General features: G+C 34.0%; 1 protein-coding gene across 3 annotated transcripts in view; it reads right to left on the bottom strand.

The window, feature by feature from the left end:
- LOC122628121 (inactive dipeptidyl peptidase 10) overlaps positions 1-25951 on the bottom strand; it is a 91314-nt gene that overhangs the window by 63288 nt on the left and 2075 nt on the right. Inside the window, exon 2 of one of the 3 annotated variants that reach the window (XM_043810010.1) lies at positions 14937-14987. The exons of the other annotated variants lie outside the window; for them this stretch is intronic. The gene's annotated coding sequence lies outside the window, so the exon portion shown is untranslated. The remainder of the gene's footprint in view (positions 1-14936; positions 14988-25951) is intronic. 3 annotated transcript variants of the gene reach the window in all.

Consider the following 25951-nt stretch of genomic DNA (forward strand, 5'->3'; position numbering starts at 1 on the left):
CTCATGGATAGTGAACCAAAGTCACCATTATCCACTTAATGACCTCGAGGATTACCTGGCGTTCAACTACATATAACAAAACGATCTCTCCCTAATGTACCTTCGACCTTTTCCTTCCTTCTGCGCACATAAACCGCAAGATGTGATGACTCATTGTTACCGCACGTCATGATAAATTAATTTAGTTGGAGATCCCAAGGAAAAAAAGAAGGAAGAATAATGAAAGTACTTTAGTAAAACATTTGCTTCGTTCGTTCGTTCGTACGTTCGTACGTTCGTTCTTTCGTTCGTCGTTAAGTTTATTTTTTTTCGAGTTAACAGAATGTAAGAATAAGTCTACCGACTTTTCGACAATCCTATGAAATTACTGAAGATTTACTACTTGACAATCTTTCGATATTCGGAAAATAACGAAGAAAAATTTTACACTTTTCAATATCGAAGATATAAATGATCGACTAATGATCGCGATAATGATCGTTTCCTGAACGTAGTCGATTGCGGAAATACTCATTCATGTATCGATCGAACCAAGATCATTCTAATAGATTCGATTATTTCTGCTAAATGAGTAGAGTAAAGAATAAAGTGATACGCTCGAAACGAGAGAGAAAGAGAAACAGCAAGCGAGTGAGAGAGAAAGAGAGAGAAAGAAACGAGAGATGATCGAGTTCGGTGAAACGTTTTGAAATTGCTATCTCTTCTCGTTGCTATTTTAACCATTTCTCGTAATTACGGATAGTGTTCTCTTTGACAGTTCGCTTCTCTGGCCATTCATCGAAGTTTGCTTTCTATCCCTCTTTTATACAAGGCTACTCGTTCTCTCTCTCTCTCTCTCTCTCTCTCTCTCTCTTTCTCCTTTCCTCCTTATCTCTTTTTATCTCCATCTCGCTTTATCTAACTACGATCCAAACTTCATTTCATATTCAGCGTCGAATTAACGCTTTCATCATTTACTAATTTTGCAGCTCTTTCCAAAAATTACTCACGCTCATATTCAAAATAAACTAAGAAAATGATCTCTGAATCATTTTTATTTCTCTTTTAGGAATATCGATAAGTAATTAATTATGAACGCGAGTCAGTCTGATACTTTTCGTACAATTTACAAAAGTCTAAATACGCAGGTATGAAATTGTAGAAGTCCGAATTTAGAAACGCTGTCTCAAATAATTTTCTTTTTTTTCAGACGATACAAAGCATAACTACATCAATTTGTTTTTTTCATTTTCTCTATTTTTTATATATTCATTATGATAATTATTTGTTGATTTCTATTGTAAATTTTTTGTTCATTAGCGCATACGATAATTGATAATCGCTGATTGATAATTGATTCATATGATCATTAATAACCTCGACACGTTTTTAAATAAGGTAACATAATTTCTCTATATTTCTTTTACCAGTTGTGAAGAATATTTGAAGAATTTAAAAAGCACATCCTCGTCTGCGAGTGTTAGCACGATCGAACTTATTTCTATTTGGAATATGTAATATTCTGGAAATAGCATATGGAACTAGAAAAGATCCAACTATGTGGTTCGCCAGGTCAAAGAACAATTTACTTTATATCGAACGACTCCTGATTTGCAAGGAAATTTTCCTACGTGGTGACACAATCAAATTCGAAATATGCGAAGTAAATGTACGATGTTACAATGGATTCTCTGACTGAAGGGATTTTCGAAAAATTAAAGATCGAACCGACGCGTTGTTTCTTCATCACGAGGGACTAGAGAATTCGTCAACTATTGAAACTTGAGAAAATGAGAAATCAATGTCTTTGACAATTCTTACATCCTCAACAAATGAAGTCAATGTCCTGCGAAGAATTCTACGAATCTTGTAAATTTCAAAGTTATCGGAATCTATACAAACCATTCGCGATACGCAATCGAAAATAACTGAATGAACTGATCATGAAACTTCTCTGGTAGATTTTCAGGTTTAGATAAACCAAGATTATAATAGTAACCTTGGTTTATTTGAAAGTGCTCTTCCTCGTATCAAGTGAGATCAAAGATTTTCATAAAAAGATGACACGATCGAAACAACATAATTTCGAAATCAGTTGAGACCTGTATTAGTATCATTGTTTGGAAACAGTTTGGAAATTCGATCAAAAAGTAGCAGGAACCGTGTAATCACCGCTTGGGAAATGCCACTATTCGTCATTGACCGCGACTCCCTGTTTTTTCATTTCCGATAGAGCTTCGAAAGTACCAAAAAAAAACAAAACTGGTATATCGACTTATGTATTTATCCCCGCGCGTGTATATAAAAAGCAACCATCGAAAATGTACATATTAACTATACGTGGAATAAATAGCTTACGTATATCAACTTTTAGTACGATTCCATTACGATTGGATTTTGAATTACGAAGAGACTTTACGTGAAATTGTATAGCCGCTGATATAACCAAGTCTATAATCGGCGCAAATTTCCTGGCTCAATATGGTTTGCTAGTTAATACGAGAAGGTAGAAAATGATCCGCACAAAATTCCAAGAGAGTTTTCCACGAAAAGAAAAACTATCCGCAATGCAGTATGCAGATACGAGATATCAGAATACTTGCTGAGTTTCTAATCTGAATCTTTCTCGGTCAACGGTTATTGTGAGTGAATCACTCGATGATTCATCGTATACGATAGAAATAACACCTGGTCCAACCGTACATAATTGATTCAAACACTTAACAACTGATCGGATTAAAAGTATGAGACAAGGATTTGAGGAAACGATGTATATAACAGGATATCATCAAGAGTTGATAGGACTCTCAAAAAGTTTTAGGATTTCTCTGTTCTTTGTGTAGTTTCAAATAAGCAGAAAAGTTGGTAATCCTGCAGAGATTACCGCGCGTTTAATAATTAAAGAGTTCCAGTCTGTATCGCGGATTGATTCGCTAAATTCGCAAATTCGGAACATCTATGAACATAATGATCAATCAAAGCAGACAATTCGAGTCGTATGTAATCTATTTGAAAAATTTATACGATTAACAAGTACGATGCATCTTAAAACGACATCGTAAATACACTCTCTCAACTTAAAAAATTGTTAAAAAATTTTATCGGATTGGAAATATTTATTAAATCTCACGAAGCAAAACCATAAATGGAAGTCTTGCATTTGATGCTTTTTAGTATTTCAACAGCGATTAAATATCTAATGATGTATTAGCAGAACTGCTTTATGGAACATCATTCCCCTTATGGGAAGTTGGGTTTTCTGAAAAAAAGTCCATTCGATTTTATTATACAACTAAAACGTCGAATCAGGAATCTAAAACCTACACCAGCGACCCGATGTAAAAATAGAAGATCGTTCACAAGGATTTGATGTCTGGTACGTTTCTCTTTCTGTGAAATGACGCAGTAAGAACACAAGTTTAATGGGCCGTACAAAGTATTACACAGAGAAGGCAGAAAGCTCTTCATTAAGAAAAATGAGAAAAGGGGATCAGTTTCAATCGACAAAATCAAAACGATCTACACGCTTTCCGAAAATGCAACGAATTACGAAAATGAAATTTATTTTATCTGTAGATCCTAACGATATTGATTTTGATCATAATACTGCTATTTAAACTGACAAATAGTTTATAACTATTTTAAATTACATAATTATGTGTACTTTTAAGATCGTTCATAAACAAAAGTTACTGCTATCGTTGCCGAAAGAGAGACAAAGAGAGAAAGAGAGAGAGAGATGTAGCGATCCATATTTATAGAATTTTCTATATGAATAATTTTCTTTTTAGATGAGACAAAGTATGCCGAACGAAACGATGCGAAAGGAAGCAATAATCGAATAACAACTTTACGACAGACTGACGATCGAATAACAACTTCACAAGAGACTGACGATCAAATAACAACTTCAATTCTTTGCGGACACGCTATCTAACGACGTCAACTTGTGATCTTATATCTCTTACGTTTCTTGTAAATTTCATGCACACATATTCGTTCCCCTACTTATATTTTGATTTGTGTTATAAAAGTGATGGTTTATTAACTCATAAAACTCAATGTAATGACGTCTAATCAAGCGTATACTCATCAATGAAATGAAGTAAACGATGTTAAGCATAATGGAGAATTTTATTATTAATTTTATTGTACAAATAACTTCCATAATCTATAAACGAATAAATACGAAAGCAATTTTGACTGATCTTCAAAGAACATAGAGATAAATAAGTCTGAAAGAAAAAATAAATATGAAGAAAACGACTAGTTAGGAAATCGTTTCATTTCAGAAAAGAAGAATGTATCATTAAAGAAATGGAACCTTATATGAAATATGAAGAATAGTTTGATCTATTTTATTAAACTAGTTAGATTAAGAAACATTTGATAACACGAACGTCCTTCTTCCATCGTCATGTTTCTCGATTCCATGAGGCAAAAGTGGCAATCTACTTCCAGAAAAGTGGCATTTATTGTCCACTAAAAGTCTCTACGAGGCGATCTACTTACGATGGTAACGCCGGTTTATAGTTAAACGGGAAGAGTTTTTACTATCTGGTTATTGGATACTATAAAGATAAAGAAGTTCATATATCAGATAAGATTATGTTAACATTCCATAGAAGTTGATTAATAACGAATAAGAATAATCTCGCATAATATTTTCTAAATGACACTTTCTTTGAAAATTCAAGATTTGATAAAATTCATTAGATCGTAGAGATGACAAGAGAATGTAAATTTAATTCGTTGCTTCATTTGTCGATAAGTAGTTTCAAAAAAAAAAAAATGTGTAAATATTTTTTCTTTTTAAATTCATATTTGTAAATTCAGAAATGCGAAAAAGAATCTTGTATTTTTACATGTTCTTTAATTATCATTTCGAAAGGTATTGTATTATCTGTTAAGATTAATATCCTATGGGGTTATTCAAAAAATTATTCAAAAGAGAAATTCAAAAGAAGGTTTATATAGGATGTTCTATTTAAATTCTGACATTTAATATATTAAATATTTCTTTTGGAATAACTTCTTTTGGATATAGATAAATATTACAGAAAAAATATCGCATCCTTCAATGGAGAAAATACAATAATATGAAAATTTTTGTTTTCAAGTAATTTTTTCGAAATATCAAGATGAAAATCATCAACACAACACATTTTTCTGATGTACAATTACATACTGCAGTACTCGTCCCACAGTATCTACTATGAGTACTATGAGTACATCTACCCTAATAACAAGTTTTTTCATATCTTGCACAATAGTGGTTTGTACTATACGCTAAGTATTACTGTCTATCATTTCTCATAGAAAGAATCTGACAGAGTTGTCTCTCATAGAATCTATTCGTAATATTCTATCTAATGATTTGGAAAATTCTAATTAAAAAATTCTGTTATTCTACATGAAAAATAAAATAGATATTCATCGTGTTAGTAATCGTATTGCGAATGTCAAGTGAAATAATTTATATTATTTTTGACAAAAATTTTGACTTGCAACCAAAATATAAAAATAATAATAAAATACATTCTACAATTTACGATATATGTACATATATACTGGGTGTTCCAGGAGGTTTCCACAGGTCACTTCCACAGGTATATTCCTATAATTAAAATAATGAAAAAAATTTGTATAAATATAGGTCCGAAAATGTTTTGTTTTCGAGTTACAATCAGTTAAAGATCTATTACAAATATCTGAGTATCTAAATCACCCGATCTGAATCCTCTTGATTTCTTTCTATGGGGACATATAAAAGCATTAGTATATGCTTAAAAGTCAGAGAATGTAAATGAACTTTTACAAAGAATCATGGTTGGTCCCGAAGGAATCAAAAACGACCCAAGAATGTTGGAGAATGCAATTTCATTTATAACTCACAGAATTGAAATCTGAATTTAGACTGTTGATGGACGATTTGAACAGTCGATGTAAAAATTTACTTTTGGAAGTAATTAATTTATGAAATAATATTGTCTTCTTCGTGAAAATTTTTCGATAATTATTTTTCGTTAAAAAAAGAAAATTTATTTACTCTTGTGAAATATTATTAATTGATTTTTTCATATGAATTTGTTCAGAATCAAATATTTTACAAGATTTCTAGAAAAACATTATTTACTATCTTGAATTTAATCAAGGGGGAATCATTGTCACGAAATTACACGTTCAAAATGGCTACCTTCAGCATTGAAAATCTCTACAAGGAAATGCACAACAAATCAAATATTTATTATAATTCAACGCAAAAAATAATTTTTAAAATAATTTAAAAATTAATTTTTCTTTATTTTATTATGTGCAGAAAATTACAATTTTCCATATTAAACGTAGCCATTTCGACGGTGCAATTTCGTGATAATGTTTTTCGTGATTTATTCGACATTTCTAAATGAAAAGTCATGTCAAGGTTATGATATAGAAAGAGATCGAATTCGTTTTGATAACAGCTAGAATACTTCAAAGAAAATTGTCGGAAATGCCTGAAAAATCGCGACGAGAGTTACTTGGTACATCCTGTATATACTGCAAGGTTTTATCAACACAAAAATAGTTACAGCTTTCGAGTCGACACGAGAAAAGAACGTTCTATTCTTTCGGGATCCTATTTTTGACTAACTGCTGCTACTGCTCGTACGCTCTAACTCTCTTTTTATTTTTTTTTTTTTTTACTCTTTTCATTACCCTAGTATTGATCGAAAGATGTCACCGCGCGTCCTATCGAATCCTACATCTCGTAAATTTACATATATGTATATATATCGTAGATCGTATCGTAAATCGTACAATTTTCTGTAGCAAAGTGAAAGGAACAATTTCTTTCAATAAACGAACATTCAATGCAGAATCCTCTGATGTGATCTATTTATGCAAATATATACGCAACTTTTCGTTTCTTAGCAAAATACAATAATCTCTCGTAAAGAAATCTCGTAAATAAAAATAAAAAGAATAAAAATCAGATAGACTATATAAAAAAAAAAAAAAAGAAGAAGAAGAACGAAGGAACAGTCTACGGTGGTTTTATAAGCAACAATAACAATCGATCCGTCGACAAGTTAAGTATTCAAAAAGAAAAATAAATTCAAATGGTAGAATGACTCGACGATATATCGAAGCACTTAATCATCGATTCTTATAGAGGTCGGGAAGGAGAGTAAAGAAGGAAAAAAAATAAAGAAAAAGAAAAAAGAAGGAAAATAAGCGACCGCAAAATGGTTAAATCTTCTAACACGAATGTCCTATCTGACGTGACAGGAGTACAAAATTTTCTCCAATTTTATATAACCGCAATGGAAAGAGCATTTACATTCTATCCTCACTATCGTCGATCAATGAACGCGTTTGATTTGCACCTTTAAGGATAGATGACTTTAGATAGAACAGGTTGAAACAGATTTAAGATTCGGACTGTTGGTCACGGTTATCGTACACTATAGGGCTTCAAGCTTTTATTACGGCTATAAACTACTGGCTATCGTCGGAATTATTTGACTCTCTTTGGGATTTCGTAAAAGCTTTTCCATTATCTTCCTTTTTTCTCTTTATTTTTTCTCCATTTCACTGCTTTCAAGGGAACATTGTTCTTCGTCGTTTAGATATTTAATTCTCGACAATTTATAGAATACCATGACGAAATTTTTATAAAAAAACACTCATAAATCATTTTGTAATTCAAGAATTATGATAGCGAGTATCTCCGTTTCTAATAAGTTGACATTCGTTGAAAGATCGATCTATAGTGATTATATGCTCAAAATATCAACTTATGAAAGATGATGAAAAGATAGATGAATTCATGAACTTTACAACTTGTTACTACAAAATCATAGGCAAGTGTAAGTAAGTACTACTCATGTTTGATAGTACGAAAGTTAACATAGGAACCGTGCTACGAATCTCATTTACTTTTCATCGAAACAAACCTTGCATCTTTAATTCTTGATAATGAGAACCACCAGAATGCGGCAACTTCTAATAGCAAACCACACACACATACACAGAGTGTTTGACTACTATATAGGAGCTTGTGACACAAGACTCGGATCACGTTAACTAGGATGATTACATCGATGAAATTTTTATCCACCGTTCATCATCCTCCATAGTATCTATTTCATTATTCCACTTGTTATCTCGTTCAGAAATGATTGTTCAGAAATTATAGTTCTGTAAGATTTAATAAGAAATATGTAAAATGATGATAGAAAGAAAGGAAGTAATTCGTTTCTCTCAACGTGTAAAACGATGATAGAACGAAAGGAAATAACTCGTTTCTCTCAACGCTCGTTTAGTAAACCTTCCTAGGTAAAATCGGGGACAGGATATTATATTAACGATAATGGTAGTCCTAATTTTCAAACAAGATGATCGTTCGTGGTCCGATAACCAATCGTTTACACGCCATTAACGATGTGCAAGTGATATCGCGTGAGGAGAACCAATTCACGGATGTGCACCGTTCAATATTACCCTACATATTTAAAGAACGGATTTGGCCAACTCTCTTCCCTCTTGTAAAATTCGTGCGAGCTTTTAGCAAACAAACGTTCGATCGATTCTCCCGTAAGGCTTTCATCTTCGATATCTTTTTCTTTTTTCGTTTTCTTTTTTTTTCTCTCTCTAAATCTACGTTAAATTGAGGCTTTTGTCGATGGAAAAAATTCAATTTCAAAGTAAAAATTCTATTATTAATACGGATATGGTCGTATGGAAAATGAGAATGCACGGAAAGAATTTCTAATGTGACCCGTTTGAATTTAGCTTATTAACCAAGAAGATTTTCGATCGGTGAACGTGAAATGAAATTGATTTCGATTAATAGTACAATAATACGAACGAAGACAACAAGTTTAGAATAAACGAATGAATCGTAAAAGACGAAAATCGAAAAGTATAATGCTGTATTTAATAGTAATAAAAAATAAATGATTTATATTTATTTTTTTAATGCGAGAGAAGAGTTAAATCTTCGTGAGAAGTTAATTCGTCCTTTCCTCGTTAACAGGGAATAATGAACGAATTCGTTGGGAATATACGATACAGCGAGTGGAGAAACTTGTTATAAGTAAAAGTTTACCTAATTCTATTTAATGCGATATACAAAACTTACTTGGCCACGTTAAACGAGACAAAATTATTCTATAACAATTATTCTTATTCATTACGATGAATTATTTCGAAGCGTCATTGGTATGCACGAAATACCAATTAATCGCAAATTCCAATCGATTATTAAATGAAATGAACTTAATATTATCAGAGGAGTCCTATATTTAAAAATAATCTCGCAACTGTGTAGATACCTCCCGACAAGAAGTTACTTAAGAAAATTGCAATTAAAAGGACGCGACTAATCTTGATACCGAAGCCTAGTTTCTAGTCTCTTTTTTCTTTTTCTCTTTCTTTTTTCGTATCCGAAACAGGGTTAGTCGATTCGCAAGATAATAAATAAAAGAAGAAGAATTCAGAGACGTGATCATACTGTCCCTTCGTGCTAAGTACAACGGCAAAGTCCTGCTGATGCTAGAGTTGATGATGAAGAAGGTTAATGGTTGTTGGCTGTGCCGGTGTAATCGTTTCTTCCTGTTAGTTCAGCAACGACGTTGCTGTTGCTGTTGCTGTTGCTGTTGATGGTGTTGGTGTTGGTGTTAGTAGCAACGATGAGCATCAACCGCCGTGGGCGTGTTTCGTAGTAACTTCAATGGTTAAAACGACGACGATGACGAAGAGAACGCTGACGATGTTTCGAGAGTTTTGAAGGTGGCCAGGGGGTGTTACTCGTTTACATATCGCACGTGTGTGTCTCCCAAACCAACCGTCCTCGAGAACAAGCCTCGGGGTGTCGACTCGAGAAACTAAACGAAATTGGAAGAACGAGAGCTAAATAACAAAGGAGCTAACACGTGCATCATATCAATCCGGTGTTATTCGAATCATTGCTAAAATGAGTAGATGTATTGAAGTGGTTTAAAGAAGTGAATCTTGTCGTACGAAAAGCGTACTCAATTTTTAGAGATATCAAAAACGCATTCTACAAATTTCACAAGAGTACAGAAATCTTTTCGCTTTGTTACCGAAACTCCAATTAACTTGAAACACATTTTCGGGATATAATATTTCTCGTTTTACTTTGTTTCTCTTTTTCTTGCCTTTTCTTATTTTTGTTTGTCTTCCATAGCGAAGAAATTTTTCTAAAAGTCGCTACGAATAAGATCAATTCTCGTTGAATTCTTTTCCGAAAGATTCTTTAACAAAGATAAAATAATTCTTAGAGATTAAAAAATAGGATTCTTTTAAAAGATAGGATCCCTATATACTTTTTGCCTTGTCTTACATTTTGTCACTATAGTCGCGGAAATGGTGCTACAAGCGAATAAAGATTTACATCGGGCGCACTTTTCGGTTTTGCTCATTTATTTTTTGTTGAAAGCGAATAGTATCTTAACCGGAATCGCCACGCGTTGCCTACCACTTCGTTCAATCTCATAAGTGCTTGGATATATGGTAATCTAGCTCGAAGCTGTTCTCAAATTTACCTCTGTAACCCTTCGCACTACTCTTTCCTATCTCTTTCCATCTCTCTCCCTCTTCCTCCCTTTACTCTCTCTCTCTCCCCTCTCTTTCTTTCTCACTAACACTAACATATTCTCTTCAGACTTGATTATATATATACATTGTATGCACCATTACTGCATTCCTATTTACATACGTTGACACACATATCCGTCCATATTCGTATTACTTCGACATGAATTTATGAACGTGTGTATGCACTCGTGTATATGTGTGTTTTTGCTTACTCGCATAAATACAGTAGAGGAACGAGAGACGGCCGAATTAAACTACCCACGTCACTATGACGCATACGACGTTAATCCTATTTCTTCGATGTCCGTTGTAACTGTTCAAGCAAAATGTCTTCATGAAATAAATTTTATGGATTCGGATTAGTATAACGAGGAAAGATGTCCGATAAATTCAATTAGATCGAATCAAAGTTAATCGACGATCTATAGCGATTAATTGTAAAGGTTTCGTTTAAAAAAAAATCTTCACGTTTTAACGTTTAATATAAAGTAAATTATCGATATATTCAATGAAAAAAAAAAAATATATATATATATATGCTCGAAGATGTTTACAATAAAATTTCAAAAATATTTTGTTTCTTCGAATTCAGACCTCGAAATATTCCTACCGTTTAATACAATCTGCAACCAGGGCGCGAAGGCGCCTCAGAACTTCGAAATCGAGGAGAATATCGAATTAGCGATAGATGTGCTTTCTTCCCCTACTAAAATATCACCAATCTTTCTCTCTCTCTCTCTCTCTCTCTCTCTCTCTCTCTCCCTCTCTCTCTCTCTAGCTTTTCTCCACTGACTGGAAACAATTTCTCATCCCTCTTACGACTCCAAATTCACGCGAAGCGCACACACGCGATCTTAGACTACTAATTAGTTGAAAGGTCTACGAACATAGGTTTGACATATTCATCGAATCCACGATAATTCGACAAAGATAATTTGCGAAGGACGATCCCAACTCGTCCGCTTAATTCCCACATAACTCCTCTCCACTAAGATCGGAGAACGCTCCCCTGATCTTCATACACTGATCCGAATAACTATCTCTCTTTGCTAACTATATTCGAAGGATGTAAAGTATTACTACTAAGATTGAAACACGATCGCTCTAATTGGATTTTGAGATTCCAAAGGGAGATTGGGAACGGAGTTTTTATTTTATTTAAAAATATTTTCAATATCCTACATCGCGTTAAAATAAAAATCGAAGAAGCATTGCTCAAAATACAAAAGCAAAATGAAATTTCGTAAAGCGAAACGAACGCATTAAAACTTCCTTTCCTCTTTCCATTAAGTTTCCAACGACACACACGACCGAAACTTGCTCGCATCGAACCTAGAAAGAGAATAAAGTACCCATTATGACGTCAATCTCACCGTCTCTCAACTGGGAATGGTCGAAAATAAGGTGTAAAAAAGTCCATCAAACGGAGTTTTCACGCGTCCTTTGTGATAGAAATGTCCCCGCAATAAAGAATCAGGAACATGGATGAGCAATCAAAGAATTTCTATTTACGCGAGGAAAGAAAGACTGCGTGACAGGAAGGTGATGATGTTAAAAACATCGTGAGTCTTCTCTGGGGGATGAAATTAACGTTACAGACATTCGTGTCGACGCCGCAACAAGAATTATTTCACCTGATATATTCTCGGAGGTTGTAGAAGAGAGTATTCAGAGGAGGAGGAATAGAAATAGGAATAGGAGGAGGAGGACGTTGATGGTAGTACATTCGATACAGCCAAAGTTCACCACATTTTCCGTAGGAAGCTGCAGGTAAATTATATACGCTCGCCGCTCCCTGGAATCTGAATTCTCTGGGAACGCGATGGAATACTCCGAATGACGAGTACTCGACGCTTCTGGCTGCATGTTCTACCAAATTGATGACTACGTGCCCTATCTCTGTATATCTTTTCTCTCTCTCTCTCTCTCTCTCTCTCTCTCTCTCTCTCTCTCTCTCTCTCTCTCTCTCTCTCTTTAATATTACATTCATTTTTTTTAACCAGTGGCAACGTAATCTGAATAACGTGAGAAATAGAAGTACAGCCAGTAGATACGAATATAGTCGGTTGATAAAGCATAGGGAGCTTTAAAAATCAATGTTGTAGGTTTAATACAATACATTTTCACTTTTATATTATTTTTTTTTACATTAGGGTCGCACGTAGATTTACTAAGTTTATCTCTCGTAGAAGATAAGAGAAAGAAATAGATAGATAGATAGATAGATAGAGAGAGAGAGAGAGAGAGAGAGAGAAAGAGAAATAGCGCGAGAAGAATTAATTAGGGAATCCTTTATCCTCGTTACCCAGCATCTGACAATGAGAGCGTTTCTCGAATTAATCTTCTCTCGTTTCACAACGTGATCGAACATCGCTCAAAGAAGAAAGATCCCTCTACTCAAGTTGGAAACTTCACGCCAAAATCGTGCAGTTTGTCAAGATGCTTTGAAAATTAATTGTCGAGCGTATTTCTTTTCTTACGCTAATTCAAGCATAGAAATAACGTTTATTTTTTTCACAGAATTCTGCAACAATTCACGTAATGAAAAAAAAAAAGAAGAAAAAATACTGGTCGAGCTTCGATTAATTACATACTTCATAAAAACATTTGTATTTTTTTTATCTTTTAATTTATCTGCATTACTCCTATCAACGACGTAAAATTGCTAAAATTTGAGCAAAACAGCGAGTATGTAAAAACGAAAAATTGCAAATTAAAAATAATTAAAAAGTTAATTCCCCGTCGTAATTATATAACTTTGTATGATATATAAAGTAAGTGAATAATTAATAAGTTAATAATCTAAGTTTAATTAGACGTTTTAATAAAGGGAAAAGAGAATGGAATTTGGGTAATCTGGTTGGAATTCTTTCCTCCCAAGAAATACTATACACGTATGCGGATAAGTTCAAAAAAGGCTAGCCGCCTGCCTAGGATAAGTTCTTATTTCTCGCACGAAGACGTAACTACTAGAAGTGGTGGGAGTAAGGAAGACAAGTTTCGTGAAAATACATCTGCCGCAGAGAAAGCCTGATATATTCATCGTGCATTCTAACGAAGAAACGAGATCGTTAACCTCTTTTCTCAGCTTAACTCTTTCCTACTTGTGAAAAAAAATTTCTTGTCGTTTTTCGAGTCCGGCCTTAATTCAAGTATAACTTTTCGCACGTTTCGAAAATATAAAATAGACGAATTTCATTCGAAAGAGGAAAGTCGAACGAACGAACGAACGAACGAACGAACGAACGAACGAACGAACGAACGAGCGGGGAAAATTTGTAAACTTCTAAGTACTCCACTCGAGCGTACATGTTTTTAACAGAAAAAAGAAAAAAAAAATAAGTAATTTGATCGAAAGTTTAGTACATTACTTCGAAAAAGATCAAAGAAAATTCGATTTACGAAAGAGAAGAACGAAAGAATTATTTCATTTTTACTTTAATTTTCAATTTTTTTCCTAGCCCTTTCTAAAGAATTATTATTATTAATAATACATACTTACACACGCGCACACACAGACACACATATACGTTTTGCAACGTTCAACATAGATGCATAATGGGATTTGTGGTCCCTTTGGCCAGATTCTGGCCACAGAGTGGCCTTCTCACAACAAGACCAATTCGGTCTTAGTCGTGGTACCGTGAATACAAACTCTTCTCTAAATGAAACATTTTCACAGTAAAATTACTTATTATTAAAGGTTTACGGAACGTCACATATATATCTATACTTTTCTACATCGTTAACTTCAGCCTTCATTATCAACTTCTACTATACGAAGAATCCGAAGGCGAGCGCCCGCGAAATTTCCAACCAACTGGAAATAATAAAATGTTAAATAAAAATTTATTGTCCCTTCTAGAAACAGTAAGTTACTCGATCCTTTACTTCTTTAGAAACTCCTTTGCAATTTAAAGTCCTCTCACGTCGACTTTTAAAATAGCCAGTATTCCGTTACGTTTTCAGGTACCACACGCATTCGTCTTTTTCGTTCTTCCAAAGAATTTTCCGGCCGCGTTCGTCTTTATTTTCTACTCTTGGTGTGCACTACTACTGCTACTGCTACTACGACAACGTTCGGTACTCCGGAGAAGCGATTTTTCGATGGTCTATGTTGAAACAGGAGCTCGATCGAGGTCTACGTGCATCGTAACAAGAGAGAATTCGTGAGTTATTGAATCAACATTCTAGATTCTCTCTTTCCCCTTTTTTCCTCCAAGTCCTCGGTCTCTGTCTTTTCACTCGAGATAGAAGAGATACAAAACCAACACGATCAAATCGATCGAGTTTCGCAGGCTGTCGCTATTTCTCAACGAAAATTGTTTCCGTTGGATTGCTTCGGTGCTTACCGATTGTGTCAACAAGGAGATCTCAGCCCATCGATGTTCTCCAATCGATTCCTACAAGATGCATAAATGTATTAGCATTGAATAAAACGTTTCGCAATGAATGGATATAAAAGGGAAGAATTTGTCTGTTCGCACTCGGCAATCGATCTCTCTGTCTGGCAGAAGACATTAATTCGATTCGCGGGAAACACGAGGATCCTGCAGAGTTCGCAAATTCGTCGAAATCAATGGAACGCAATCAAGTGTACGCGAATAGCGGCTGCGGAGGCAGCGACTTCAGATATCGACTACCAATTGAAAAAATATATCTATTATCACAGAAAAGGTTATAAACCGTGTAACTCCTTTGTTCCGTCAAATTTATTCGGACGAAAAGAGTCAATCGTTTAAACGGCGATCTTCATTATTATTTTACTCGCGATAAATAATCGCAAGAAACAAATATCGGAGTATATCATTTTTTTCTTATTTTCGACGATCGAAAAAGAAAAGAGAAAAAAGAAAGGAAAAAAATAAAACTTATCCTACAATCTAGCTCTTGTACTATGATGAGAGGAAAGCTCGCTACGATTTTAACGACGTCCTTGAAAATGGTAATAGAGTGAAAAAATCGTTACTTTCGAACGGAACATTCGTGTCAAAGAGCGAAACTAACTATATTCGATCTCCGTTTCTCTCTCTCTCTCTCTCTCTCTCTCTCTCTCTCTCTCTCTCTCTCTCCCTCTTTGTTTCTTCTCCAAAAAAATTTCATGAAAAGGTGTACCTTTATAAAAGAGTTAAAAGTCGAGAACCAGAGTGAAGAGAGAATCGGCAACGGAACTATGTCGAGCTCATGGTTCACCAGTCAATTTTAATAGCGGTATCCCTTTGAAGGAGGTCAACGATGTTCGTCGTCACCGATTAAAAGCGTCGTAGTTGTGCTGGGCAAATTTAAAGGGGTCGAATGGTGAACACCACAACCCGAGCCTCTCTCTCTCTCTCTATGAACATATGTAACTTCAAGCACACAGAGATATACGTAGGTATGCGAGCTACGTAATACGCGCCACGAATTTATTACACGCGTTGTGATTTGGTGGCACGGTCATTTGTCGAAAGATTAAATTGCAGCAGCACCGAAAAATGACTCGTACCATGTGCTACGGCTTTGTGCCGCTATCATATTCGTTTCCAACGCTTTTCTTTCTCTCTCTCTCTCTCTCTCTGTTTTTGTCTCTCTTTCTCTCTTCTGTCTCTCTCTTTCTCTTTCTCTTTCCTTCTCTCTCTTTCTCTTTCTCTTTCTCTCTTTCTCTCTGTCTCTTTTTCTCTTTTTCACGTATCGTATGCTAGATTTTGAAAAGGTACTTTTAAAACTATCTGATTAAAAGTAAGAATATATAAATGACAAAAGAGCAGGATTTAAAGTGTTACCACCTTGCGTTATCATTTCATCTAAAATTTACTTATATATTTTCATCTAAGAAGCTTCTCAACAAATTCAGTTCCCATTTTGTTCGAACTTTCGTAAACTTGGAAGTTTATTCGGTATGAAAGTTACGTTATGTATTGTTAAAGAAATTATATTGTTTACGATGAAATTAATTTTATTAGTATCACTTATTATTTTTATTACTTTTATTTTATATAGTATTTTATATAGGTTTTTGTTACTTTTATTTTATATAGTATTTTTGTATTATGTTCCTAATTTCGTATCCAAATGTATGAAAAACATTATGCTAACGTAAAAAGTTAAGTGAAGTTTCATAAATCAACGATGTTCATTGTGTTCAGAATTAAATGGTTAGTTTTTTAATTGTTCTCGCCGATTACTATTCTTGAGATAAATTCACATTTTCTGAATAGCTTAACTTTAACCTCGTGTAAATTTCATTATCTTCTAATCCAGAGAATCGTTTTCGCAAAGTCATTTCAGCAAACGAGTACCAGCAAATCTCAAAGAAATCAATTACTTTTCCCTAATGATTTTCTTTGAAATTTCAAAATCCTCTCATTGAAGAAGAACCTATCCCCTTGATAAAAATATATAGCTATATATGAAACACAGTTACGTTCGAAATAATGTAATACTGCGTGAGCATGTCCAATAAAATAAATAAAAATGTAACGATGTGATACAACATTTTGCTTTCATCCAATTTATCTTTTTCTTTTTTTTTTATTATCTTACTACTGAAAGTCTTTTCTTGAAGGATACTTCGTTGATACGACATACTACTTTAACGACGTAGAATTTTTTGTCTCTTTTAACCGACACTATGTGACCTGAGAAAGAAAGATGGAAATATAGAAAAAAATGAGAGAGAGAGAGAGAGAGAGAGAGAAAGAAAACTGAAGCGGATATTTTTCTTCTCCCTCGTGTCATTATTTTCACGATATAAGCTCATAAAATAAGTAACGTTTTTTACAATTCATGAACAATCCACACGATTTTATTAATATTAATCGACACCGAAATTAATTACAAATGTCTTTCGAAATCGATTTACCTGTTGACCTGGTCTAATAATAAATTCTCAACTTTGATTGTTTCACGTTGTTGTTTGTATATATTTAAAAAAAAAAGAGGAAAAAAAAATAAACTTCGCGAATATTCGATGTTATTCGATACTGGAACGTAAAGCGACTTGAAAAATGAACTCCTTTAAGAGCAACGAAAAACAAGAATAAGATCGTTCGCGAATAAAACGAAGAGAACGGAATAGATGGGGATGTTAGTGAAGATTGTCTAGAACGTTTGAAAAATCGAACTAGACCGTTTAATACGAAATATTGAAATATCGAACAGGTAAACACCGTTGTTGTGTACAAGAGAATCGAGAGATTTGGAAAGAGGGTCGACGCTGCGAAATAACAAATGGCGAATAATTCGTAACGGATATTCAAACTACCGAGAGCATTGTCCAATAAAAAGAACAAAAAAGAGAGAGAAAGAGAGACAAAAAGAGAGAAAGAGAAATAATCACATCGTACATATCCTATATTTCATAAGCTATAATGTCTGTTACAAATTGCAGTTATTGAAACTTTTATCCGCAGATTAATAACTCTCCTCTTAATCTCTTTCTGTCTTTCTTCATTTCTTCTCCATTTAAAAAACTGAAGAAGGACCTTGAAGGAGTTAGAAGGAGCTTGCAAAAATACGTTATACCGCGAACTACGATGAATCGAATTGGATAAGCCTTGCCCGTTAGCAAAAGCTTCGAAATAGCGAGAAATAAGCTCCGAACCATTGGGAAGAGGCTACGTGAAGCTCTAACGACATGGAAACGAAGCGAAACTTTACAAATTTAATCGAAGCGTTGAAGACTTGAGGTCTCCCCCACTCTTCTGTCGCCTCCATTATCGAGCTTTTTTAAATTGGAAATATCGGAAAAGTTTGAAAAAAAGGGCGTTACGTCGACGATAAGCAAATCAATGGTTTTATAGGAAGGAACGATCGTTATCGAAATAAATTTGCCGTTTTAACACTATGTTAGTTCTATTCATCGGACTAGGTTCTTTGAAGATGAAAACGCAAACGCGAGAAGAAAAAGGAAGAAAAAGAAATAAAGCTTTCGACCCGAATTAAACGATTTTTCTGGCTTCGGTACAGACGATAAAAAAAGAAAAAAGAGAAAGTATAATAAATTGGATAAATGAATTTTATATATATATAATTATCGAAATAGTGAATCTCGTAAAAATATCGGGAACTTTAAATACAATAATATGCGGGAGAAAAAGCATGAAATGATAAAAGACAAAATTACCGGCGAATTCCCAAGCAAAATGGAGCATTGCGAGAATTAAAAAGTCAGACGGTCAGCATTTTTATCGCTGTAAATTCTATGCTTGGAACCGTTTTCTATTGCACACTTACATTCTCGGTTGTTCTCTCTTTCCCTCTCTCTCTCTCTCTCTCTCTCTCTCTCTCTCTCTCTCTCTCTCTCTCTCTCTCTCTCTCTCTCTCTCTCTGTCTCTGTCTCTGTCTCTGTCTCTGTCTCTCTCTCTATTCTATTTTTACAACAAAATTTTATGTAAATAAAATAATAAGTCCGGAGTAAAATATCAAAGGTTTTATGTAACGAGAATCAGTGGCCATCGTGATCATAGTAATTACTTGAAATTCAGTCTTTTGAAATATTCTCTCTGTTGTTTTAGATAGAAGAACGCGATTACTTGATAATATCGGTCGTCATAATGACAACCTTTTCGAAAAGATAGCAATCTAGTAGAAAGATGGCAATCTAATGGAAAACACACGTTATTTGACATATTCGATTTAATATTCAATTGATTGGATAGAACCATCTTTCAAAAATATTTTTCCTTGAAGATTAATATATTTTTTTTCCATTTCAAGCATTGTAATTTAAACTGGTATATAAGAGATAGAAGAGGAGACAAAGGGTCGAAAAAATGCGAAAGTAATCACAAAATGGAAGTATTTTCGAGCGAAGTGCAACGAAAATATAAAACTACAAAAGTAGATAGGAGACGAACGAATTGAAAAAAATAAAATTTCCGATATGTACTTCGCACTCTCGTGATAATAACAACAATTAAAACTTGAGAGAGGAATGGAATTTAAAAAAAAAATCTATCCGTGAAAATTCACATTGGAAAACTGAAAGAATCCATGACCGGTAGCAAAAGTTTTCGATGGAGTTCGCGTGAGTGCAACCACCAACTGAATAGGATTTTTACCCAGGAAAAATTGAATCGTTACCGTAAACCGTAGCTGGTTGAGGCTGATGGGTTGTGTTATACCGCTATTGATCCAACTGAAACTTCTCATCGAGTTTCGCCTATCATAAACATCATTTCGATTTTTTTTCCTTTCCTTCCCTTCTTTCTCCTCACTCACAAATATATGAGATTCACAAGATAGTTCAACTAATACTTTTTTCATGCTCGTATTACGATAAAATATTCATTCCATTTCTACAGAAAAGTCATCCATTTCTAAATAGGGCTATTACTATTCGCTATAATAACGAACCGTTTTGTAATAAAATAAATCCGGGACAATGTCAATCGTAAAAATCGTCAGATCCTATCGAGAGATAAAAATAAGTTCGAGGTTCGTTATCAATCAAGATACTTAACTGGATGAAATATAAGCAATTTGGTTTGCTTCAAAATTGATCAAAAAATGCTTAGATGAAGATTTGTTGACTTACGCTAATTAATTTTTGTCGAGTTCGATGACAATTAATAATTTATTTTCTTTAGTGGGTCATAGAAAGTAGTCGTATTTGTTGAGTTACGTAGAAATGAAGGTGACAAAAGTAGTTTAGTAACGTAAAAGTAGTTCGTTCTTATGCAATTTATGGTGTTACACGCTTAACTGCAGCGAAGACTTAACTGCTAGTGAATCGGGTCGGATTGGATCGGGTCGGGATATCGAAAGTTTATAAAGTTCGGGTACCCACGATTTCGGATACATGAATATTACAAAATTTGGGAATGTCGATTCGATGTGAAAATTTCTGATCCGACCCGAACACGAAATATCGGCTATCCACATACTCTTAATTAGCTGCCAATTAATATTGTGTTTGCAGCCTTTCATTCACTTCAGCTAGAAGACATTCCGATCGAACGTCCCAATGTTGCTAACTGTTGTAACTAATTATGTTTTCCTCAATAGTACAATAAGCCACCTATGTACGTAGATTAGAGAACATGTCCTTACTTCTCTCAAAGAGAGTTGAGAATGGACTGAGAATGGAGTTTAGCTAAAATCAGTACAAACTCGTTGGTTGCCAAATTTGATGAGAGAATTCCGTTGTTACGGTCACGGACTGAGGAAATCCTGCGAGTGAATATGCAAGTCGTAAGGCAACTTCATAAACCATTCGAATGTAGAACAAGTGTTTGCCATTCGTCCGCCGACCAAATGTTTTTAGGCGAAAATCCTTTAATCGCAAGAATTTCTAATGCATGTTTGACAAAAAGATTTACTTGATAGCTTCTTGTCTAACAACGTTCTTCACGTATTCGTATGATTTTATTCTGTGGATTCAGAAAGTATTTATATATATATATATATATATATATATATATATATATATATTTATCTTATATATATATTACATATATTATATCTTATCTTATGGTGATATATATATATATATACATATATATACACATAGATATACATATATACGTGTACGGATATATGTATATATAAGATCAGCAGATTTATCGTCATTACGAACACTTTTATAGCTAAATCCTTTAGTTTTAACACGATCTTTTATTGACCTCGTCTATCCTAATACGGTCTGTTCTTCCAGTTTACGTTATTACGTCCTATCGGATTCACCCGAGGAACATCCATTGTTTCACTGTCAAACGATCCTTCCTACACCGTCAATGGTGTTATCTCGCATCCGTAGGAAATGTTACGATACACGTTTCTTGTCTATCCTCCCCGAGAATTCGTCCTAACAACAGATTACGTCCGAACAAGAACAACAACAGCAACGCAAATAGTTGAATGCAATCGTCGGAATCGATACAATATCCTTTTAAAGTTAACCTCATAATTTAGTTTACGTTTTTTTTTCCTCATTAGTTCACGCTAAGGTTGTGTCATGTGTTTTCGCGAGAAACTCGAGGAAGAAGTTAGTTCGTCGAGAAGTTGTTTCTCCTAAAAAGTAAAAGAACATGACGAAGTTACTAACAAATTTACTAAAATTCAGGGAGTAGAGAAACGCTCCATCCAGATTTGCTCATATATATATATATATATATATATATATATATATATATATATAAAGAGAAAAAGAAAGAGAGAGAGAGAGAGAGAGAGAGGACTCCCTACTGTCGAGCAATTTTCGTCGTTCTACAGAATACACAAAGAAAGTTATTACTCTCTCGTTTGCTCAGTTGATCGAACTACTCGTGACAGCGTGATGCAGAAAATTAATAGTGGTCGAAGGAGAAGTTCCAAAAGTCTTACTTTCTGAATTCTCTTCGAACAAACAAATGTAGGTGACTTAAACGTTAAGGACAAACTCTTGTCATCGAATTGCCTTGATGGTTTATTATCGTCGACTCGTGATTTTTCTTAATCGATATATATTTCTTTTTTCAAATTTTGATAATGAAAAAAAAGAAAAGAAAAGAAAAAACAACCTGAAAGAGTTAATTTTTTATATTCGAGAGATTTTTAATTAACTTTTTTCTTTTTTTCGTTTTTTACGAAAAATCCGACATATCGATAGAACAAAACGAAATTTCGTTAAGTTTGACAGATACTCGATTATTTATGAAACGTATTACTTAAAAGTGGAAACGTGATAATATAGAATGATTGATATATAGAATCGGATCCCACTCCGATATAATCGTTCGACGTTAATATTGAAAAATTATTTGAGAAAAAGTAAATGACTCATTTGAAATGGATTATTCTATCTAGATGCACGTCATTCTAGTTAAATTTATTTGAAACCACTGATATCGATTTGGAAGTATCTCTCAACACCGAGATTGTGAATAATGGGAATCTATTCTCTGGTAGACATAGCACTTCCTCGTAACACGGAATGAAGCATGTGTAGGTAGAACCAAAGTTGTATAATCAGAGTAGTCGTACGTATCGCTGTTTAAACTTTCCCCATAGCAATCTTTCTTCTCTACAGAGATAGTAAAATAATTAATTATCGCTAACGACGAATTTCGGACTCGTTTCCATAAACTTTTGCCTAGGTTGAATGCATACTTAATACAGAACAGAGAGAGAGAGAGAGAGAGAGAGAGAGAGAGAGAGAGAGAAAGACAGATAGAGAGAGAAATGAAATTGCAGATATTAACTTTGTATTCTCATAAAAAACTCACGAAACAAATAAAAATTTCAGTAATATATCGGTCGAGAATCGACAAAGCGAATTTGTTTGTACTTTTTTCGTATTAAAGGGACAGAAAAAAGAAAAAAGAAAGAGAGTGATAAAGTTGCGAAAATAAGGATTTTCCATCTCTCTTTCTCTCTCTATCTTTTCCTCTTTTTCTTTTCCGATTCTCTTCTTTCTTTTTAAATTCGTCTACTTGCTTGTTCTACTCCAACTCCCAGCATCGTTTTCCTTCTTTGTTTCTTATACGAAACTCGGACGCTTTCACGAAATCTCAGGAGTCCTCGTAAAGATAACAAAGATCTCACCAACAAGCCGAATCTTTTATATCGAATAATACCTAAGACATTCTTTAATCAAGAGTTTTCCGAACTGAAGTTACCACCACCGTCAGTATTATCACTGACGATATAATTCAGAATAGTGTGAACAAAGGAACCTTTGACGATCGAGGAGATAAATCGCGCGCAAGTAGTTACGATAAGTGTTAAATCAGTCGATCGCTCTACGTAGATACTTCGATTTTGTATGAAAAAAGAAAAAGAAAAGAGAAAAAAATATCCAAAAAATTTTATCTAAGCAATTTCTTCGCGATTTCGATTACGAGAGAAAAAATCACAGATGGCAATTCTCGAAGAATGATACTAAGTGGATCATAAGTGTACTTATTCAAACTTTCATCTCTTAATGATCGGTATTAAAAATAATATAGGAAACAATTATAACAACGAGAAATCATCTACGCATCTGTGTCTGTCTTAAGTCTATTAACTTACACCACAGAGAATTAAAAAGCGAAAGGAAGGTCGCTTAACGTTTTTGGAGAAAATGGGTGTAATAAAAAACAAAGAGAATCTTCTTTTCTTGGACTTATAATTAGCATGGTTTGTTGAAAGAAAGAGAGAGAGAGAAACAAACTTCTTGCTGCTTCTAATTATTATTAATCTTCGCAAAAATTTTTTAGAATTTCGTTTAGTTTTTAATTTCTTCTTTCTCTCTTTCTCTCTCTCTCTCTCTCTCTCTCTCTCTCTCTCTCTCTCTCTCTCTCTCTTTGTCTGTCTCTTCCTCTTCCACGTCTACGTAACTACTACCGCACAATCGACCATCCATTTTCGCCCTAACAAGCGATTATAGAGGAGGTTTAACAATTTGCGGATACAAAGTGCATACACATAGATACAAGAACTAGAGAGACAGATAGAGAAAGAGATAGAAATGGAAACAACTAGAGTGAGACGCGTGTACGCGTGGATACTCGAAATCGAAAATTGAAGCTGTGAGATTAACACATCGTACGCGGAGTCTCCTCCGATTAGCAAATTTGCCAAACTCATTTGCCAATTCGACCGATTTAATTTCCAGCTCGGTCTCTTCCACCCTACCCCACCTTACCCCATCTCACCTCACCTGCTGATTTGATCCAATAATAGGAGAAAAATCCACAGATCTATCGAAATTATGATCAAACGTAATTGTCGGTTCGATGATTTATGATCGAGTCTGTAAACATTACCGGTGATTTTAGCAAACCCAGTAATATATTATAATCATTATATTATAATAATTCCCAATTGAATTAAAGCCTATTTCTAATGTAAATCATACCGACATAATGCGGGATTAGAAGCATTGCCTCGCCTGCAAGTAATGGATGTCATAGGTGGAATTAATGATCACACTTTGTAACATACAGACGACGAAACTTGTAATCGTTACAATAGAACATTTCGTGGTTAATTAGATCATAATGATACTTAGGACATAGTTAATGGCTCTTTATTTATTCTAATGAAAGAGTTTTTCTCGATAAAATTAAAAGATAGCGTGTTAGTTTAGAACGTCGAAGGAAATATCGTAAGCTATGATCTACGTGAACATTTTGTACACGCAATCTATTATTATTTACCGTCATGTGGATCACGCAGAACGTAACACAGTAATACGAGCGAAGACTATAGATTTAGAGAAATCACGACGTTATACGTTCACGGATTTCCTGCCTTGATCAATACTACATATCTATTTAATTACTGCTCGTTGAATCATTCAAGAGAACACTGAAAGAGCACTCGATTAATTATTCTTTTTTAGTTCAACGTGTGTAAAGAGAATTTCAAAGACACTCATGGAAAAGAGGATTCAGTAACAGACATCTAATCGTTCTATCGAATTCACTTCCTTTTATCTGCATGGAAAATCCCTGAGATCTTCGGCCGATCTTACCTCGTCGATTACGACGAGCTAATTTCATTAACAAACTCCCTCGTATTTGCATGTATATCTATCTAAGATTTGGAATGAAAAAATAACTCGGATAAAAAAAAAATATATTATATTTTAATAGTTACCTTAAATATATAAAAGGTAATAAAAAGATAATATAGCAGGATTATCTTATCTACTAATAAAATATTATTTGAAACTGCTTAATATTTCTTTATATTTCTTTGATTAATTCGCGCAATTCGAGCAAATTTTCAGATTTCTCTTTTATCATTTTTACATAGTGCTCAGAGAATGTCCTTTCGTCATCTCTATAATCAAATATGGTAATTTTTATAATAAACTTCTCGCTACTCTAGACGAAATTTTGAGTTTTCTCTTATTTGGATACTCGTGACGTATCCACTTATATCGTTCTCACGCATACACCCTCACGTCTGCTCTCATACTTTCTAACTTTCATGTTTTGCCGTCCACTCACACACTTGCGCATTAAATAATATATTATTATTATTATCATCATCATCATTATTAGTAGTATGTATCGCCGAAAGCGAATTATAATTTGCCGTTGGTTCACTTTGAGTATAGAAATTAGTCTTGTCGTGAATTTCCATCCTACCTTATTAAGAGCCAAGCTTCTAAGCTCGCACAAAAGCGGATCTTATATTACTCGGAAAAAGTCTATTAAATAAGAAACTATCGATGATCGTATCTTAATTAAAATTAAGACGCAAATTAATGTGGTTTTGTATAGCGTTTTCACGACGGAAACGTTGATATAAAAAACGATATCTCTTTCTATTCTTTGAATCATTTATTATTTATTAATTTAATAACAATAATCGGATCTTTGATGGAACATCATTCGTCTTTTGTACTTTTCTTTCATCTTTGAGAAATTTCAAACAAATTAGTCAATCCTGAAACTAGAAACGTTGAGTATGA

Source organism: Vespula pensylvanica, chromosome 3 (assembly GCF_014466175.1).
Source record: "Vespula pensylvanica isolate Volc-1 chromosome 3, ASM1446617v1, whole genome shotgun sequence".
Taxonomy (NCBI): domain Eukaryota; kingdom Metazoa; phylum Arthropoda; class Insecta; order Hymenoptera; family Vespidae; genus Vespula; species Vespula pensylvanica.